Here is a 6,241-nt window from a genome sequence, read left to right as displayed (position 1 = left end):
TAATTATGCATGAGATTGATTAATTAGGTTTGGCTGTTAACAATTTGATTTTACTATTTTAGCTTGACATTTATTGAGGGTTTTCTGCTGTTAGGCTGATGATTTGAATGATACATGTTAATTGATTTGCATCTATCATTCACTTTCACTTACTCATATTAACTGTATTTGTAAGCATTGGGTAGTCTATAGTATGCATTCAAGAGGTACTTCAGAAACCAGTCTGTCCCCAAATCTTTGCTTTATTGATATAGATTATTAAGCAATTCCAACTTCTAGACACAAAGAATGACTTGGGATTCAAATTAAAACAAATTTAAATAGACTGCAAAAGCTTTCCTCAGCAGAGTGACTTCTGCATTAAAAAGCCAAATTTTAATGCATATCACCATTAAGGCAGAGGAACCACTATCTTCTACGCTCTAAGCTATAATGTCTACCCTTAAAAATATAATAGAATTTACATTAAATATTAAGTGAATTACATATTATATCACTGCACATCATACCTGTCTAATACATAAAAGTAAAATCTTGTGTAGTTTATCTTTTGTTATTACAATATCCATCAGATTATGCTCAATTGTGCTTAAAAGACAAAACTAACATTATCTAAGCCTTAAAGTATTCACATATTCATTCATTAAAGAAATCAATTATTTGTCTATGCATTCATTCAGCTACTGGCTGGACTCTGCTAACCCCTGGTTGGCATTTATTAATTATCTCTTTTCCATCCATTTCCCATTTCTTTCGTGCCCCCAAAAAGTATAGTTTCCAGTAAAGCAGTTTTGTACAGTTTCATTTCCAGACGTGGATCCTGATTAGCTTAAGCTAATCAAAATTACCATCCCTCTGTCACAGTCATAGGCTCAGGCTGAACTTGAAGGCCAAAATTCTCAATAATAATTTAAGAGCTATGGATATGTCTATAACAAACACCATAGTACATTATTTCACAATGAAGGAATTTCCTAGAAGTAAACAAGGAGAGAGACTGAAATACAGCAAACAAAAGAGACTACCGTATTAACAATTGTTATTAATAAAAGTTAATGTTTATCATTTACTGTTGTTAGTGTTTGCTTTTTGAGACAGAGTCTTGCTCTATCTCCCAGCCTGGAGTACAGTGGTATAATCTCAGCTCACTGCAACTTCCACCTCCCGAGTTCAAGTGATTCTCCTACCTCAGCCTCCCAAGTAGCTGGGATTACATGTGTATTCCACCATGCCAGGCTAATTTTTGTATTTTTAGTAGAGACAGGGTTTCACCACGTTGGCCAGGCTGCTCTGGAACTCCTGACCTCAGGAGATCCACCGGCCTTGGCTTCCCAAAGTGCTGGGGTTACAGGAATAAGGCATTGCACCAGGCCCTTTTCATTTACTTTGTAGGAGATACCTACTGACCTATTAAAGTTGTGTGATAGACAACACAAAATCTCAGTAGAATAATAAGCAGTTATTCCTCAGGTATCAGGGATGGTACTGTAGGCAGCTTCCCTGTTTCTCACTTGGTTTGCTCAGATATTTGGCGTTTGGCTAGGTGTCAGTTGATTAGAATGGCCTTGATTAGAATGGTTGGAGTGGCTCATCACTAATCTATGTGTCTCTCATCCTCCTCCTGGGGTCACTAGCTTAGCCCAGGCATGTCCTTCAGATGGCAACAGAGGGAAAGAGTGAAGAAGCCCGATATCCCTTCTAGCCCTCCTTTTGTGTGATGCATCTTTTTTTTTTTTTTCTTCTTTAAGTTTTTTTAGATGCCTCTTAAGATTCACTTGGTCCAGAGCAAACATGGCTGAACTCAGGATCAGAAAGGGAAGGCACTACAAAGTAGATGGCAAAGGGGATAGAACCAGGAAGTGTGGAAGAATTCAGGCCATTATTATCAACTGCAGTATATTTAATTTTTATAAAAGTTGCAATACAAAAAAAAAAAAAGTTTCTGCAGTGACCTCAGCTGCTCCTGTTTTTATTTCTCTAACAGAATCTTACAATTTATTTTCTAATTTCTCTTTCATTGTTTTGTTTCTGTGCCCTTTAATTTAGCTAGCCCCTATATAAACCTTATACTACTTCCTGGGGTCACCAGAGTACCTAGTTTGTGGGGAGAATGATACTTTCCTTGCTTGGAACACTCCTTCCCCTGCAGGCAAATCAAGGTAGAATAGAGAAAAGGTCTATATAATAGGATGAAAAGAAGTCTGTACTGTAGAATTTTATATTTTTTGATCCTGTAGCTTTTATTTAACATTAGGGGTTTAGGAATGTGCATATATACTTCATTTCCCAATTGATTGCAATGTACTGTGAAAGCCAGCATCACTTTAGCTTGGAACACTATTTGGTAGATCATTTTTGATAACATATTTGAGAGTCCCAGACCAGCATTTTGATTCCAGTGTGATAAATAAATTTAAACATATTTTTTCTCAACTCTCCCTCTCTGTGTAGATAGAAACATATAGGTTACTTTTTTTTGGCACATGTATATCTCTTAGGCCTAAAAAAAATTATCTCAGTGAAAAAAAGCTCTTTATTTGTTTTCAATTTCAGAAACTATTACCAGGATACAATCATAAGCAATGCTTTTCATTAAAATACCCAACTCTAGTAATTTGCTTTGATTTTTAATTGTATCTTTTACAACATGATGTCAAAGTGCTTTCTTCTCTAGCATCTGCCAAGAAAGGTGTGTAGAGACAGGTATATGAAAGGGTAGCCTGACTGTCTTATCCATTGGGGAATTGTGTCTTGCCATCTGCTTTTAGATGTACTCAGTTGCCTGTTAAGAATCCATGTACTCTCTAGCCAGAGGTTCCACACAGAACTTCTAATAAGGTTTACTTTGCTCTAGGATTTCTCTGTTGTGGATGAAGTATTCCCCTCCTGCTAAGGTCATCCTTTTTGCTCCAGGTGCTGATTTTTTGTGCTGCTCTTGATCCACTTATATTGATAGTAGAGTCCTTGGTATGTGTTATATTGAAATATTACTAATGTATGTACTGTAACATTGAATTTCTAATCTAATCAATCAAGTGGCGTATATATGCAGTAGATGCTTGGCTAGTAAAAAGATTCATTACCATGTGCAAAGAAAACTAACTCTCTGTAAGGTGAAATATTGCATGTCTCTCACAGAAAGATGGAAGCCTGAATACTGTGTTAAGCTAATGACTACTTCTGCCATTCAACCATACGGATTGCCTTTAAGACAAACTGAAATGAAGATTAAAGGCATGTAAAATCAACTCTCTATTAAAGCAGTTAGGGGTTTTCTCCAATTTCTACAGGAAAATTATGCAATCTGTTGTGAAACCAGGCACTTGTCTCCCAGATGGTGCCCAGATTATGTCTAAGCAAACACTTCTTCCCTGTTCTGCGCAACAAACTGGGCATATATTTTATTTTATTTTCTGTGCTTGATTGTGCATCCAAAGACATTTACACAGAAAGGACCTTGTAGAGTTGTTGTGGATTTGCATTGTAAAACTTCACAGTATTGTGGTGATATACATTTTGAGAGCAAACCTGAAGTTATAAAGTAAAAGATGATGTCATTTTCTGAGATGTACTATGCCCCCTGATTTTTTTAGCTTTTTTTTTTCCCAAAATATTCTGCATGCTGCTATTCAGAGAGTAAGGACATGAATTTCTCAGATTGTTGATAATCTCCTATTAATTAATATGGACATGATTGCTTTCTTGGAGGACTATTATGAAGTAAATTATTGGAAGTAGGGTACATGATTTTAATTATTAGTGGGAGAATATTTTACAGAAAGATTTTTCATTTGAATGAATGCTTGAAACAGTTTTTTTTTTCTAGATGTACAGCAAATATTCTTGTTTAATATATACAAAATTCTGATTGTTGGTGAACACTATTGGGCATAAAGATTAGGCTACATTATCCTCCACATCTTTTCACCTATTTTACCTGGGTCTCCTTGCTTTCTTCATATCCAGCATTCAATCTTGTCTTTCTTTGGCCTAACTCCTTGCAACCTCATGCTCAACTCAGATTACAAAAAAAGTTTCTCATCACGTAGAAATGAGTTAGGTGCGTGTTGTTTTCTTCTAAGGTGCCCAGAACTTGTCTCAGATATAGCACATTGTCTGCGGCAAAAAGACAGTTAAGAAGACAAATGGACTGTATTTAAACTTTATTTTCTATTTCTTCAGCCTTTAGCCAGCTAAAAGTTTGGTCCATGATGAGAACTCATATATTTTTGTTTGTTTGCTTGCTTGATTGGCTGTATATCAGTTAATAATGAATGAAGAAATTAATGAATTAATCTGTCTATGTATGTCATGGAGGAAATTTGTGTATATATGAATTTCTGGTTTCTGCTTTTGATATGTAAAGAGCTTGGAAACATTGTTCCCGCCCTTACAACAAGAAAAAAATAATAGCTGAACAACTGGTAATCAATGACTTTTCTTAAATCCTTTAGAAAACTGAGGTCACACAACAAATCACCACCCCAAAAACTGGAGAAGCAGGCGTATACAGAGAAGAGATACCAATATACCTGAAGCAAAAGTCACAAGAGCCTGGAACTGATAGGAACGCCTAAATGTATTGCTGGAGGCTGAATATGGACCAGTTTGGAAGTTAAAACTCTGGAGGGGACCAAGCAAAGGGAGGCCCCCACACTTTTGTGGATTTTTACCTCCAGGAGCCCCACCAAATTTTCATGGTGAAAACTGGAGAAAAATCCCCTCAAGTTTGGTCAGGGTGAATGTAAAAACAACAATTTTGAAATATGTCCAGATCTTTCTCTAAAGCAAAGGCCTACCCAGAAAGAGAAAAGACTTCATCAGAGTATTAGGTATGCAAGGAAAGCAAAATACCCAAATTAAGCTTTCTGTAGCCTATCTCCTTCTAGAGAGGGAAATGATGAGAAGCACTTGTGAGAGCCACAGCCCATGAACACAGGACATTAAAACACTAAGACCTAAATATAAAATTATGGAATCCTCTCTTCGCTCCATACCTTACTACCATATCAACAGGAATCCTGTACGGTAGTGGGAGATAGCTGTAGTATCTGCAAGTCTAAGACGCTAAGAAGGACTTTCTAGGGAAACCCACAAATAATGAAAGGGACAAAATCAAGGACACAAGAGTAAATTTGAGCTTTTGACATCTGTAGATGCAGCAAAGAGTAAACACAGCTAACTCTTAACAAGATAAACCTAAACTCTGACCTAAAGACCTATCTGCCTCATTTCCTTTTACCCAATAAATTATGTTCACCTTTCAATAAAAATTACAAGACAGCTAAAAGGCAAGAAAAAACAAAATCAGAAAAGGAAAAGTAAACATCAGGACCAGACTCAGTTATGGCAGAGATTTTGTAATGATCATGCCAATATGTAAGGAGTGATATGATAAAGGATATAATTTAAAAAATAGAAAATATGCAAGAAATAATGAGTAATATGAGTGAAATTATGAAACTTTCAAGAAAACATCAAAAGAAAATGTTAGACACAAGAAAAATTCTCAAAATGAAAAAGAAAGGAAAAAAAAGGGCAGAATATTTAAGAACCATGGGGCCATTTAAAAGGTTTAAGATATGCATTATGAGAATACCAAAATGAGAAGAAAGATTTAATCCAAATAAATGTTTGAAATAATAATGGCTGAAAATTTTTCAAAGTCAATGACAAAAAAGAAACCATAAATCCAGGAAGTTCACAGAATACTAATCAGGATAAAAACCAACAAAATCTACAGTTAGGTATATTACATCCAAACTGCAGAAAACCAAAGACAAAGAAAAAATTCTGGAAAGAGCCATAGGGTATAAAACACATGAACACTACAGGAACAATGATAAGAATTACATCAGACTTCTTGTCAGCCATGCAAGCAAGAAGAGACTAGAATAAAACATTTAAAATGGTTAAAAGACCTAGGACTTTGTATCGAGTGAAATTATCCTTCAAGGGTATAGGAGAAATGAAGACGTTCATAGACAAACACAAGCTAAAGGAATTTCAAACAGTAAAATTTTCGTGCAACAAATATTAAAAGAAGTCATTCACAGAAAACAAAATTCTTACAGGTTAGAAATTTGACTGTATAGGAAAAAAGGAAGAGTGTCAGAGAAGGTATAAATGAAGATAAAATAAAATCTTTATGTTTCTTATTCCTGAATCTGATCTAGGAGATAACTCTTAAAAGTAGTAATAGTAATAACATATTGTGTGATTACAGAAAAGGTATTATAAA

The sequence above is a fragment of the Cebus imitator genome, unplaced genomic scaffold (assembly GCF_001604975.1).
Source record: "Cebus imitator isolate Cc_AM_T3 unplaced genomic scaffold, Cebus_imitator-1.0 Scaffold151, whole genome shotgun sequence".
Taxonomy (NCBI): domain Eukaryota; kingdom Metazoa; phylum Chordata; class Mammalia; order Primates; family Cebidae; genus Cebus; species Cebus imitator.
The sequence above is the reverse complement of the archived record's forward strand: the minus strand, read 5'-3'. Positions refer to the sequence as shown.